This window comes from Maniola jurtina, chromosome 20 (assembly GCF_905333055.1).
Source record: "Maniola jurtina chromosome 20, ilManJurt1.1, whole genome shotgun sequence".
Classification (NCBI taxonomy): Eukaryota; Metazoa; Arthropoda; class Insecta; order Lepidoptera; family Nymphalidae; genus Maniola; species Maniola jurtina.
The window spans coordinates 12,466,391-12,482,832 of NC_060048.1; the positions used below are offsets into that span (position 1 = coordinate 12,466,391).

The 16,442-nt window shown below is 36.8% G+C and overlaps 1 long non-coding RNA gene across 1 annotated transcript; it reads left to right on the forward strand.

Annotated features, from left to right (window-relative positions):
• Positions 1–1,361: 1,361 nt before the first annotated feature.
• LOC123875786 lies at positions 1,362–14,767 on the forward strand. The gene is made up of 3 exons (XR_006798218.1): positions 1,362–1,372; positions 7,494–7,500; positions 14,514–14,767. It is a non-coding gene; the product is annotated as an uncharacterized LOC123875786 (long non-coding RNA).
• The last annotated feature ends 1,675 nt before the right edge of the window (positions 14,768–16,442 follow it).

A 16,442-nucleotide genomic window follows, 5' to 3' on the forward strand; every position in this document is an offset into this window, starting at 1 on the left:
TCTTGAGTTATTTTAATAGTGACATTTTGTTATCTAAGTTACTACTTCGACGTGTTATAACGGCCTGTTATTAGTCGTAATAAGTTTGTAATTATTCGTAAGTGGTCCTAGGTTCTTTGTAATAAAAATATTTGAGATGTTTCTTCTATGTAGAGTGCTGTATGACATAATTATTAAAGGTCTTCGCACATCATACAGCGTCTATGCGGGCTCCAATACAACTGGTTTCGTAGTAAAGCATGGAAATGTAAGCTTTGTACTGCTTTTCTTATGGTGGAATTTCCAACATTAACAGCTCGTTCACACAGTTTGCGTAAGCGTAGACGTAGCGCGTACCATTGCGTTGTACTGTTTGGAACTGTGGCATACCGCTTGCGTGGCGTGAACGTTCGCGTAATGCATGCAGTTATGTCTACGGATTCACGCGCGTCACTAAGCACGTGTCACGTGTACGTGCTTGGTGTGAATCGGCCTTTAATTGAAAGAAGTGTGCGACACTTCTAAACGTCTAGTTCAAAATGTTTGCTAGTTTCACGATAATCAAATTTTTGCACTTATAATTTTTATTTTTTGATTCCGTTTTTAACTTTCAGATACGGGACCCTAAAAACAGACCATTCAGTGCGAAAATTCATAATGCGTGAAAACCAACCTGCGAAATATCAGCTCTATAATAATAATTGATCTTGATCCACGGACCCACATGATCATAATCATTATTAGTTAAATAGCAAACAATTCTAAGTACGTGAAATTGAAAAACTACCTACTAGGCTACTTTCTATGAAAAATTGACTGTAAAGAAAAATTATAATTTCACTAAATGAAAATGATTTAAAATTAGTAATCATGCCCATACCCATACAAATTACAATGAATAAATCTATCCTTCTCACATTTTGTGCTTGATTCTGGATTAGGCCGGCCTTACTGAGACCGCTCGAGCAATTATTGATCAACAGCTTGAAGCTGCTATTGATAACTGCTGCTGACTTCTCTAGGCAGTCGCAACTCGCAACTGCTCGAGCAGTTCCATGCATATTATATGCAAATAGAAGACTAGTTCACTATGCAGTCCCAGCTTGAAGCAGTCAAGTTACTGCTTCAATCGCTTATACTCAGAATTTATAAGCAGTAAAACTTAAAAATAAGCATTCGCATAAATATGAGGAGCTTTTTTAACATGCTTTTTACTATGCAATAAAATTATTCAATAAAATTGAGCATCTAAGACATTTAAAATGTTCAGATTTTCATTTTTAATGCTTTCTTTTAAAGTTTAGCTCATAAACCGGATATTAGCAGGGTGACCATATATTTGTATTTCCGGGACAAATAATATCTAATAATAACTGGTACGAATAAAATTATCGTATCCACTAAAACCAGTGATCCAATAACGTTACTGAAATTACCGGTAGGTTCCATCTCACATCAATCTTTGATTTTGCAAACTTCACAAAATATGCAAAGACATACTTTGCATATTTTGTTTAATCTTTATAAAACCTTATTATGATTATATCGGATGGTAAGGACTAATCTAAACATATCAAAAGCCTTGCCCTGGCTGACTAACTGAATGATATATCTATAAACAGGGGATGATATTTTTTTTAAAGTATGAAAATCTGTCATTTTAAGTAACATTCATGAAAACTGGTATGTTGACTTTTGGATAAAAATGAAGAAATAAGTGTTTCGGGCCCCGAAGCCTCCTGGTGAACTAGTAAATAATTTTATTACCCCTAGTAAAAAAACATGTGTAAAAATCATAATATAAAAAATTAAACAGTAAACTTTATAATGCCTTTAAAATTAATTTTTTGAATCTTCAAATAAGCCCCAAATCATTATTGCATGAAGATTTCCTTTAAAAAATTATCATAGTAATTTTATATGATGGTCGCACTAGTCGAGTAGGTAACGTAATAACATTATAATGTGTGGCGTAGACCACACATTAGTAGTTTTAACTGTGGAAATGATTTACGGTTGTGGTTTAATGAACACGTGTTCCTTTGAGTAGATTTTAACTGATACGGCACTTCGGTTTCACATTATACCAGTGCGTGAGCGATAATTAATATATGAACATACAATTGAATACCTAATTTTGCTAAAACCACAAAATCTGCATTCGTTTTACCTATTCGGATACGTACGAAGCGATATTTTACCTCCTAATCCCGTGGGAACTCTTTGATTTTCCGGGATAAAAAGTAGCTTATGTGCTAATCCAGGATATTATCTATCTCCATACCAAATTTCAGCCAAATCCATGTAGTAGTTTTTGCGTGAAGGAGTAACAAACATACACACACACACACATACACACAAACTTTCGCCTTTATAATATTAGTCTAGCCTAAAGGCTAGGTAGAAAGTAATAGAAATAAAGCTGCCATTTTATAATGGTGCTTTATGGTAGCGAAAAACTTTAAATAAATTAAAGATGTATTTTTTATCGTTGTTTCTGATGAAACGAAACTATCCTATAAAAGTAGGCAAAGAATTTTTTACTGCTGCGATACTTATCATCCCTGCAATACAATAAGAATGCTTCGATTTTTATGACGCCATGAATCATACCTTTATTGCATTATTAGTATGACATTCTGTATACTTCTTCATACCGTGTTTCCGGTAGAGCTGTGTTTTATAGTTCGAATACTATTGTTAGTATTTTATGTATAATGTCTATCGGCTGTTTCATTTTAATTTAAACTCTATAGGTTTTCTTGACAGACACGACGGACGGGCGGACGGACGGACGGACGGACGGACAGATGGACGGACAGAGACAGACAGATAGACAGACAGACAACAAAGTGATCCTATAAGGTTTCTGTTTTTCCTTTTGAGGTACGGAACCCTAACAATGAACACCGGTACACTGTACCGGCGCTTATGGATACCTAATCCAACTAGGATTAGGTATCCATAAGCCCCTTCCTCTCCTTATTACTCAGCTCGCTGGCGAAGTAATGAGTCCATGCCAATGTCAGTCCCTTGTGCTCCCGTCGTCAGCGGTCGGATGGAATCATGGAACTTCGTAAAGTTTAAAATCTATAGGCACCATAACCACTGTGCCCGGTGGTATCCATAACGGGTTTTCCTCACCCTGAAAAAAAAAGATAGGTATGTGAATGATCCTAGTAAATCCACAATACGATCTCCACATGCATAGAATAGAACTGAAACGTATCTAGATTTTAACTGCAAAAAACAAGTTTGAACTTTGAAACATGGCGCAACATGATGTAGTGTGAACAAGATCGAGCGAGGAACAAGTTAGGACAAGTTGTACGCTTCTGTTGCCGAATACGAACTTATTCTGTACAGCTGTACCTACTGTTTTATTGATCTGTAAAACGTGTGATGTGAAAATTTTAACTTTGATTTTATAGAGTCCCGTACCTCAAAAGGAAAACAGAACCTGTCTGTCTGTCCGTCTTATCTGTTGTGTCTGTCAAGAAAACCTAAAGGGTACTTCCCTCCTTGACCTCGAATCATGAAATTTGGTAAATAGGTAGGTCTTATAGCACAAGTAAAGGGAAAAATTCCGAAAACCGTGAATTCACACCACAAAAAAAATTATTAAAATGTGTTTATGAACAAATAATTGGTATTTTTAGTTTTAATATTATTAATTATAGTAGTGTGTGACCACCCCTATCATATGTTGTGAAAAAAAATTCAAACGAATTCACAGGTACGAATAATATATATAGGTAGGAGGTATAGGCATATTAGTACGTACGTAATAACTAATTTGTGTAGGATTAATACTATTTTTTGCGTTTATAAGTAAGCTCATATTATTATTTTTTCGCTTTTAATTTCCTGTTTTTGGAGGAAGCGGAAATGCGTATGATAATAAATTTTATTAATGACATGCCATTTTTAGCGCCTATGCGCCATAACTTAGAAGGATGCTCAGTAAATTCCAAACCAAGGATATTTAAACTTTAAATTAATTACAGATACAATATCATTTTCCCTTTATGTCCACACTCTACTTGTTTACATATTATTATTACATTTGAAAACATGTTTTCAAATCGTTAGTATATGTGTACATACCTACCTTCCACGGCTTCGCTAGGATTGAAATTTAAAAAAAAAATGAAGAGGTCATCAACCATATAAAATGAAAGCAACATAGGTACAAAGTTTTAACTTTCTAGGTCCAACACGACTACTAACGTAGACAGTACCTATGAAATATAATACATATTTCTACTTAGCCCTTCTAGTTTTTGGGTAAATCTCCTTTAATTTGAATTAGATAGGCATACTAATTTAAACAAAATCAATTCACAACTTTCCTTATTTACAACCAATTAACCAAAAGAAAAAAAAAAGATCAATCATAAATAAAGAATCGTAAAAATAATACGGATGCTCCGTGATAAATTTGAAAAATATGATTTCCTCTTATTGACTACATTAATTTTATGGTTTTCTCATCAAATTAAGAAAACCATTTATAACTGCCAATATAGTTAAAGTAGTTGTTTTTTTCGGTACAATATTCAGTTCTATTCAAAGACCGGTCAAAATATAACCTCGATACGCGCCCCCTAATACTACTACCGGCATACCATTCTGTCCACACATAATTTGTGTGTATGTATGTGTATGGGTAACGGTAGGGTTGGAGTCTGAGTGAAGCCAATCGAGCGGGCCAAGGACGACACCAAATATAAGCTAAGCGACATCAAAGCAGCTTCTTTAAATTCTTTCTTAAAATTTCTTCTTCAAATTTTAATGTTTTGAGTGATTCCAGACAGACGGACGGACGAACAAAGTGATCCTATAAGGGTTCCGTTTTTCCTTTTTTCGAAACTAGTCGAGCTTACATCGACTATACAGGGTGGTCAAAAAGTCGTGGATCAAACGAAATAGGGAGATAGAAGAGGTCATTTCCAGCAAAAAATATTTCTACAGCATGGCCTTATTTAAATTGCCCTAAGAGTTATGAATATTTTTGAGATTTTTAACAAAATACCAGATTCTCTTACAATTAGACTAATTTAAAAAAAATGAGATAAAAGATAATAAAACAAACGATGCTGTGTCATTACTAGATAATGTATCAGCACTACAAACCTTCTATTGAGGCTCTGGGTGCCAAATTACAAGAGCAATTAATTTTTTTCCAAAACTTTTAAAGCGTTACCAAAAATTTAATGTCACTTTAAAAGCGCACTGTGAAAAAAAAATGTACTACGGAAAAGTGACCCTGTATCAGAAAAACTTGCTGATTTAATGCCAATTTAAATGAGGTATAACACATTACTCTTTGTTTCGTAATTCTGGTATTATAATTGTTTTTTCATATCAAGGTGCAAATTTCAGTAGATTAGTTTAATTCAAAATAATTTTGAAGATTATCATGCTGCTAGTTAAACTGCTAGTTTTTTGTATGTTGGAATGCTAGAAACATCACTGTGCTTGTCACACTTAAAATTTGTGAAAAGAATAGAAACTCTTCACTACCACCTCGTGCCAGAACCACCCAGAACTACCCAGAACGCCCGTCTTGCAAGTAGTTCATCTTTTCTAGGAAACAAAAGGATAAAGAAACTATGCCTCTCGTTCACACTAATCATCATTTCTATTTGCATTGTTGGAATAAGGGAGGATGTGAAAGAGAGGCATAGTTTTTTTATCCTTTTGTTTCCTAGAAAAGAGGGCGTTCTGGGTAGTTCTGGCACGTGGTGGTAGTGAACAGTTTCTGTTCTTTTCACAAATTTTAAGTGTGACAAGCACAGTGATGTTTCTAGCATTCCAACGTACAAAAAACTAGCAGTTTAACTAGCAGCATGATAATCTTCAAAATTATTTTGAATTAAACTAATCTACTGAAATTTGCACCTTGATATGAAAAAACAATTATAATACCAGAATTACGAAACAAAGAGTAATGTGTTATACCTCATTTAAATTGGCATTAAATCAGCAAGTTTTTCTGATACAGGGTCACTTTTCCGTAGTACATTTTTTTTTCACAGTGCGCTTTTAAAGTGACATTAAATTTTTGGTAACGCTTTAAAAGTTTTGGAAAAAAATTAATTGCTCTTGTAATTTGGCACCCAGAGCCTCAATAGAAGGTTTGTAGTGCTGATACATTATCTAGTAATGACACAGCATCGTTTGTTTTATTATCTTTTATCTCATTTTTTTTAAATTAGTCTAATTGTAAGAGAATCTGGTATTTTGTTAAAAATCTCAAAAATATTCATAACTCTTAGGGCAATTTAAATAAGGCCATGCTGTAGAAATATTTTTTGCTGGAAATGTCCTCCTCTATCTCCCTATTGCGTTTGATCCACGACTTTTTGACCACCCTGTATACAGTATAGTCACTATAGCCGTTACATTCTATACTTGTACTAAAATTATTAACATAAGGGCCCAAACATAATAAACGACTAGGTATATTAATAGATACAATTTCATAAAATCCAATAACGTTACAGCGAGACCGCACAATAATTCAATCCACGATATGTCTGGTTTCGAAGGCGACGCGACGACGGGCGTACAAAAGCGGGTTTATACAAGAGCTAGTGGGAAATATTGAGGAGATACTAAGTTGATAAACGCTTTAAGTCTTTTTTTATTAAGATACAAGTTAGCCCTTGACTGCAATCTCACCTGGTAGTAAGTGATTATGCAGTCTAAGATGTAAGCAAGCTAACCTGAAAGGGGTATGGGGTTTCTACAGGGCATCGTAGCGGAACGCTGGATCGCTTGGCGGCACGGCTTAACCGGTAGGGGGGTAACTAGCCACGACCGAAGCTTCCCACCAAACCAGACCAGAAATTTACAAACTATACTCAAACTGAAATCATACTACTTACTATTACACTGTACTATTAAGCCGAAGGCTGAATCCAGACGAAATTTCGTTGGACGAATTTCGGCGTTGCTGTTCTGAACTTTATAGCTCTACATTTTATTGTATGGTATTGTAATTTGTATGGTATCATTATCATAGTCGTCAACAGATAGACATAGGTATTTTTTAGGGATTTCCACTCGCTACGGTCTTGCGCCGCCTGAATCTAGCCGCTCTTTGTGACTCGTTTGATGTCATTTGTCCATCTAGTGGAGGGTTTTTCAATGTTTTACTTACCGGTGAGAGGTCGCCCCTCGAGCACCTTGAGACTTTAAAGTGTTATGTGGGTTAAAGATCGGAATATCATAGATTTCTTTGTTGTTCCCACCAGCTCTTCAGCTACATGTAGGGTACGGACTCTCGTCAAAATACAGACAAGTCCTTTGTCCGCCCGCCTCGGGCCGCGCAATAATAATGCATATCAGCTTACACGTTCACGGCACCATCAATAATTGGAAACGCGTGTACGAGCACGAGCGATGCTAGCCTGAATAGCCGAAGGCCGAAATGGACGAAATTTTGTTGGACGGATTTCGGCATTCCTGTAATGAACTATATTTCAGTTTCGACTTTTGTTATGGAGTCCGAACGTTAATAAAAAACCCTTCATCATAATCTCAACCCATCGCCAGGACGGGTCTCCTCTCAGAAGGAAAAGGTTTAGGTCATAATCCATCACGCTGGCAATGTGTGGATTGGCAGACTTCACCCATCTTTGAGAACATTATGAGAAACTATGTAAAGCATGCAGGTTTCCTCACTATGTTTTCTTTCACCACTAAAGCAAGTCATATTTAATTTCTTGAAACGCACGTGACTCTGAAAAATGCTGTAGAGGTGCGCGTTCAGATCCGACCTTAGGCATAGGAGGCAGACCACAGGCGCAGTATGGCTTCCCGTGCTCTCCGAAGCACGGGGCTGAAACACAGGGGAGGAGGTACTAAGAATTTCTTAAAAGAAAACCCCAATGCCTATTTTTGGTTCGACCCACCCGGGAATCAAGTGCTTTTCAACCATCAGAATAATTATTATTGACCACTGGTTCGGAATGTCGTTCCCACTGAGAAGAACCAGCAAGAAGCTTACCACTAGACCAACTAGGCAGTCACAATAATGTACCTATCGACATATATTTTAAGGATAGTATCATTGGAAACGCATGTACATGACGCCGAGGGATGAGCAGACACACGCCTCTCGTCCTTTTATTGGATGTATTTCAAATTCACAGATTTCGAATTTTTTCCTTTACTTGTGCTATAAGACCTACCTACCTGCCTTTCATGATTATAGGTCAACGAAAAGTACGCTATAGGTTTTCTTGACGGACAGACAGATAAACAGGCAACGAGTGATCCTATAAGGAGTTTTCCTCCTTTTTTCCTTTTGAGATACCGAACCCTAAAATTATTATAGCTAGCTGTGTCATTTATGGGATGGTGTAAGGATTCTAGAGCGATACCCCATACATGCAAAGCAATGAGGCGTCACAATAATGTACCTATGGGCTTACAATTTGAGGATAGTAACAATAATTGGAAAGTGGAAACGCATGTACATGACGCTCGCCGAGGGGTGAACAAACGCCCGCCTCTCGTCCTTTTATTGGATGTATTTCGATATTGCTGTAAATGAGCTCACATCGGAACAGATTTCAGGAATTCTGAATTCAGTTAATTCAAAGGCAGGATTTCTACGGTACTGCGAATTATTATTTGTGCGGTATCGATTACATAACCCAAATCTTTGGAAACATCAAGTTTTTAGGGTTCCGTACCTCAAAAGGAAAAACGGAACCCTTATAGGATCACTTTGTTGTCTGTCTGCCTGTCCGTACTATAGGTATAGGCTATAGGGTACTTCCCGTTGACCTAAAATCATGAAATTTGGCAGGTAGGTAGGTCTTATAGCAGAAATGCAGGAATAAACCCGAATTTGTGGTTACATCATTTAAAAAAAAATGTGTTTTAATTTTCAAAGTAAGATAACTATACCAAGTGGGGTATCATATGAAAGGGCTTTACCTGTACATCCTAAAACAGATTTTTATTTATTTTTATGTATGTTTTATAGTTTTTGATTTATCGTGCAAAATGTTGGAAAAAATATCTGAGTACGGAACCCTCAGTGCGCGAGTTTGACTCGCACTTGGCTGGTTTTTTGGTACCGTTTTGACTATCTGGTCAAACATAGATCTATTTTTTGCAAATCCAAAATAGAACCCGGAACTGAAGTTAGCTTACATGACTGCTATGGATAGATCGTCAGACATAATATTATATCTATTATTTATTATACTGAGAGAGTTGTTACACTATCACACTTCACACTATCACACTAATATTATAAAGGCGAAAGTTTGTGTGTACGTGTGTATGTATGTGTATGTATGTGTGTATGTATGTTACTCCTTCACGCAAAAACTACTGGACGGATTTGACTGAAATTTGGAATGGAGATAGATAATATCCTGGATTAGCACATAGGCTACTTTTTATCCCGGAAAATCAAAGAGTTCCCACGGGATTTCAAAAAACCTAAATCCACGCGGACGAAGTCGCGGGCATCGGCTAGTATCTATTATTTATTATACTGAGAGAGTTGTTACACTATCGCACTTCACACTATCACACTAATATTATAAAGGCGAAAGTTTGTGTGTACGTGTGTATGTATGTGTATGTATGTGTGTATGTTTGTTACTCCTTCACGCAAAAACTACTGGACGGATTTGGCTGAAATTGGAAGTGGAGATAGATTATACCCTGGATTAACACATAGGTTACTTTTTATCCCAGAAAATCATAGAGTTCCCGCGGGATTTGGAAAAACGCAAATCGACGAAGCCGCGGGCATCAACTAGTAAAGAAATATGTTTAAGATTTAGGCCTAGTATAAAAACCTTTTCAACTACATATAATAACGGTAGCAAAACTTTAACTTCCTATACAGTAATTAGCATAGAAAATAGACCGGTTATTAGAAACTGTTGAACTTTGTTGAACCGGTTTGCAAATTACAGTAGTTATACCTTTATATGGTCCTAGCGCTAACCTCGGTCCATTTTAATGTTTAGTTTACTATAACTCGAATGTTTTTACATTATAATTAGCATGTTGTTTATGCTTTTTAGATTTGATATTGTAATTAATAGATATTATTAATTATTAACTAATGAGTTTTGGTCGAGATTTTGTTCGCTTGGAATAGATTTTAAGGTAAAATACAGACCTCCAAAGTCGGTCACCCATCCAGATACCGACTTGGGTCAACGTTGCTTAGTAATAATCGCAATCGATTGATATGCGTTGTCACAATCAGGTCACACGTCTCCTCGACCTTTTTCAGTATAAGATATAATTATTCAATGGGGTATGTACTTATAGATATTTATATGTTTATTATTACACTAGCTGATGCCCGCGACTTCGTTCGCGTGGATGTAGATTTTTCAAAAATCCCGTGGGAACTCTTTGATTTTCCGGGATAAAAATTAGCCTATGTGATAATCCAGGGTATAATCTATCTCCATTCTAAATTTTAGCCCAATTCGTCCTGTAGTTTTTGCGTGAAGGAGTAACAAACATACACACACACACACACACACACACACATACACACAATATTCGCCTTTGTAATATTAGTGTGAAGTGTGATTTAAAAAAAGGTAAGCCTCTCCGTGTGAAACCGGGGCGGGTGAGTTAGTCTATAATAAGACGAGTAGCGATAGTCACTGTGAAGAGATATTACCATCGATATATTGTGAACCTCCCAATTTCCGGTACGTCAAGGCGATGACAGATTATTTCCTATCTCAGACGCCTCATTGATGCTGTGTTAATCTATCCGAGCCGCGGTAGCTACGCAACTGTTGGCATTGTATGCCGGATGAGGTTTTTGTATGTATGGAGAAATTGCGATAGGTATCTTTTTAACCGACTTCAAATAAAGTTGAAAACTAAAACTCGACCGCGATGGTCTTAATAAACGCTGAAAGTTAGAGTAAAATTGTTTTTCTGTCCAGACTGAGATTCTGAGACCAGAACTCCTGGATAAGAGTAAACTGCTCGCGATCGGTGTAATTACTAAACAGTAGGTTTTTAACAGGTAGGTATAGCATATTTTAATACCTACAGTGTGGGGCCACTGAAAATAGTGAAATAATTTTTTTTTCAAAAATAATCGTTCCAGTACGATGCCGGGTAGAAACCAAAGGAGTATGGGTTTAATGAAAAACTGTCATAGTGTCATACCCCTTCCAGTTTAGTCCGCTTTCATCTTAGATTGCATTATCACTTACCACCAGGCGAGATTGCAGTCAAGGGTTAACTTGTAATACTCCAAAGTATCTGAGTTTTCCAAAACATCATTTTCAAATAAATAATTATGTATTTAGGCAACGTCCATCTTGACAGCTTGACATTTGTCTATTGATATAATATTATGAACCTAACGGTTATGTAACCTTCTTTTATACAAGAAAACTAGAAAAGAGCTGATAACTCTTAAACGGCTGCACCAATTTTTTTGGATTATAGCTAAGAACACTCTCGATCAAGCCACCTTTCAAACAAAAAAAACTAAATTAAAATCGGTTCATTCGTTTAGGCGCTACGATGCCACAGACAGATACACAGATACACAGATACACAGACACACAGATACACAGATACACACGTCAAACTTATAACACCCCTCTTTTTGGGTCGGGGGTTAAAAAATGCATCTACCACTGGTTCGGAATGCGTTCTATCCAAAACCTTATTCTAAAGCGTACCAAAGCAAACCTCAAAGAATCATTTCACGCTACGACCGAACAAAGTCACGATCAAGCGCTTGTATCTTCAAAATAAATCTACAGAACCGGGCATCTACGTCCTCATGCCCTTTTGAGATGATCCATTACCAACATCCATGCAGTTACCTCAAGGAAAAACTGCCTTTCAGCTGCTGGTTATAAGGTTCAGTTAAAGTGCAAAAAGTTAGACTTTAAATTGGTAACTGGTTTAGTAAGCCCGTCTTTCCCACTACCGAACTACGCAAAGCATTGTATTCATGAAATTGCACGTCTAGGAGTAGACATAGTATTCGAAAATTGTGATGACGTTATGAAACCGCGCCGTTACAAAAGTTTAAAATTCAGAGCGGGCATATGCATTTGAGTTATTGGGAAACATGAAGTGCTTATTCGAAACTAGCTGATGCCCGCGACTTCGTTCGCGTGGATGTAGGTTTTTTAAAATTCTCGTGGGAACTCTTTGATTTTCCGGGATAAAAAGTAGCCTATGCGCTAATCCAGGGTATAACCTATCTCCATTTTAAATTTCAGCCCAATCCGTCTAGTAGTTTTTGCGTGAAGGAGTAACAAACATACACACACACACACACACACACACACACATACAAACTTTCTCCTGTATAATATTAGTGTGATTGACACACATGAATTTTGACATGAGAAAACAGTCTAGAAAATTGAATATCTATATAATGAAACTAATGTATGCTTAACCAAGGAAGAGTGTTACAAATTCAGAAGGGTCTAAATACCTACTGTAAATGCAGGAGCCTAACAGGGTTGATTTATTCGTAATTATTCTAGGCCATAAAGTTTTTGTCATATATTATACAGTCAAATTCTACCATTTCATGCCAAAGGAGGGGCGTTTCTATACCTCAAAAAAAATTGTAACCGTCAGGTCAACCCACAAATTGAAACTAGAATAACGCATAAACATTAGGTATTCATGCATGCATATTTTATGATAATTCAGTAGTCAATATATTTTTCGGACCCACTGGCCCAGTAAATTGGCAGAAGGAACGTTGCATAAAGCATATCCCCATTGAAATGAGGGCCCACATTGCTTTTTGTACCAGGTATAGGTGTACCTCTAGAAATACCTATAGAATGATAATATTCTTAGAAGTGTATTTGTGTTGGTGTTGAGCCGTGAACTTTTGAGTGCTAGCTGTTGCCCGCGACTGCGGCTGTTTAAACAACAAACATTTTATTAGTTTGCGTGAGACCCACACTCAAAATTCAAAGTATCAAACAGACCCTGTAAATAATATTCATTTTCTATCTGGGCTAAGGGCGATTACGGACTGCAGCCGATCCGAATCCGTGAAAATCCGTTCCGAAGTAGTCCTAGAACTATTTGTCTGGTAGTTTACGCACTAGCTCCGACTTCCGTCATCCGAGTTATCTCCGTCATCCGTGAGAATACCTCGGATGTTCCTCGGATTCAAATTGGATATATATGAGGCAGATATGTCAAAGATGTCCATTGAATAGCTCGGATTTGGATCAGAGATCGGAATAGTGCGTAAGGATGCGTAGTGCCGGTAGGGTGGTACCTAGCAACGCCGAAGTCTCCCACCAAACTAACCACTGCCGGGGATCGAACCCGGGACCTTCCATTAATAAGACCACAGCGCCTACCTACCACTGCACCAGAAACGTCAAAGCACCTATGATAAAATTCATCGTCATCATCATTAACAGGTCATAACTAGATATAGCTCTTTTGTACAGTCTTCCACGATAACATTACTTCAGTCGATTTCAGGATAAAATCACACATTTCTATTACCATTTCCAAAATAACAACAAAATAGGAATTCATACAATCCCTTGGCTCAAATTATCAAACATCAAACCAACATCAAACCCTTATATACAAAAGAAAACGTCAAATAGCGAGAGGGTTTCTGTAAAGATCGAAGAGATTTGACGTTACATTAGAGGGGGCAAAAGGATAAAATAATATGATAAATTAGCTTTTTCCCGTTTCTTCGTCCACAGGTATGTTTTATACGGTCCCTTTGTACGTAAAACGTAAAATAATGTCGCAAACGCTTCAAAGCCTTAAAGTATTACTTACTTATAGTAAGATAATCACCCATTCTGTTACCAATTTGACTCGTCAAATTCGTAACTTGATGGGCTATCACCGCCTCACTACTAAGCACGGATCTTTTTTCAGAATAAGGAGGGTTTAGGCAATAGTCTGCCTTATAATTATATAAAATAGATTAAGGATAATCACAGCAATCAATTGATATTTCGCAGCGAAATGGCATACGCCGGGATTTGGCCTTACCCCTTAGGGATATGGCTAACTCCCGGGAGATGTTAAAACGACATCTCATTTAGACTATTTCACTAAATAATCTAGTGATATCACAGAATACTGAGCCATTTATGCCAGGTTTATGCCATTTCGCCGCGACAGATATACGTACCTACTTTAACTGACTAACCTAGGCCATACATCCACAAAATAGGGGATCTATATTTTGATAAATCTCTTCGACAAAGATCGATTTAAATCACAAACAAGTGAGAACCCGGTCCGGGTCCCGGGGCCCGGCAACAAACGAGTTACGTCCCGGAAATTGAATCGAAAGCCTCTAAAATAATACCGCGAGCGCTTCAAAGCCTCCCAAATATTACTTACTTGTAGCCTTTATTGGGCCATTTTTGTGAGGAAAATGTTTTCAAACGTTATCAAAGACGGCTACGTTTTTATTCAAATAAGACTTTTTGGAGAGTAAATCAACTTCATCACGCTATACGTATAAATATAATCACTACTAGGGCTTGAACTCCGGAATTCCGGTTTTGGCATAACTCCGGAGCTTCGAAAGGTTAGAGATTCGTTTGTAAAATCGGAGTTATCGTGAACATAACCGGAGTTTCGATTTTCATATTTTTAGAAAAATGACGAGCTTTTTCAGCGTTTACATATACATTACAGGGTCTAAATTATACATATGAAATAGGATAAAACTTATCCAATTTTATCGATGGAAAACATAACAAAAAATCTTATTATAATTAATTTTACCAGGCGGTACAGTACAGTATTTATTTGTTGGTTTGTCCTCTAATCACGTCGCAATTCGCAATGGAGCAAAGAATCGACGTGATTTTTTGCATTGATAGTTATTTAGAAATTAGGATACTAAGAGCGTATGTGTTTATGTGGTGTGTGTGTGTGTGTGTGTGTGTGTGTTTGTATGTGTATGTATTATGTTACAGAACTGTTAAAACATATAAGGCGGTATACAGGAGTTGAATTGGAAACCTCAGTCACGAAGTTTGTCCAATGGACCAGTGTGGCATGCCCTCTTGCGCTGTGTGCTAATAAAAACCGGTTTACGAGACCTTTGCATGCTGCGACTTTTGATAATAATCTGGGAATAATTCGTACGATAATGAGTAATTTAAGTTTTCTAAAAATTTCGACTGTGGTTTGTACTGCATCTTTTTCAGCCCGCACATAAAATATACCATTCTGATTTTTTAAGAATGTAGCCAGTGACATCGCACCCTCAAGACGAATCTAATGACGTATCATTTATTAAAGTTGTTGAGTCACTGAGTAGTTACGAGTGGGCATATGAACGGAAATAGTTACATACACACAGATCAAAAAGATAACCCTCCTTTTGGGCTTCGTCGCAGTTGGCTAAAAACAATAGTTTTAAGAACTTAAGCTATTGTGATTGTAACTCATCAATAGAAGCTAGTAGCGTGGTTTTAGGTCTATAAAAATCTCATAGGAACTCTACTTTCCAGGATAAAAAGGAGCCTTGACAGTCACCAGGTTTTTAAACTTTATATTCTCTATATCCATGCAAAAAACCCGCGGATAAAAATCACGTTAATTGTTGTGCTGTTACAGCGTAATTGAAGGAGAGACCAACACACACATTTTTGCATTTATAACATTATGGTAGTGACTGGTGTATAGACATAAAATAGTATATGGAATGGTGATTTTGTTGCCAGTTATTTTGAATCGTAAACTGAGGTTCTGGCTGTCGTGATTTTTTATTACTTAGACTGTGTTTGACCAAGCAATGCGGTAAGTTGAAATACTTAGTAAAGAATAGTATTAATTGAATAGTTATACGACTAACTATGCACATTACGAGTACCTATTTAGTTACCTATTTTACTGATGTCGCTCGTATAAATCTTCGATAAGAGAAGGCTCTTTATTAATCGCTTTCGCATGAAGGTACTATTCTAGCCAGTAGTTCATAAAACATGTTATGTGTAACTTATCCAACATTATCATGTTAATTGAAAATGGTAAATATCTTATCAAATATTGATCAAACCATATCGTCACGATATCGTGTCGTACAATATAAACTGGCGTTCACTCAATTTGCTCGATCGAAGCTTAACTACGACCCGTTTATATGCACAATAATATTATATTACATCAGTTTAGTTTGTGTAAATATCTCGAGCTAAATTAACATTTTGCTCCGTATTAAAGCTAAAATATAACTTAATTTAAATACATCTTACCTACTTTTTCTAGGTAACTTTTTCGCATTCATAGCCTGCCCAATAGCCACTTCAGTTTCGCAACCCGTTGAGCTATGTTGGTTACTCTGGCTCTCCTACGGATCTCCTCATCTCTGCTTTGATTACGTAGAGAACTCTAAGCATAGTTCTTTCCATCGCATACTAAAATCCATACTAATATTTTAAATGCGAAAAAGTGTG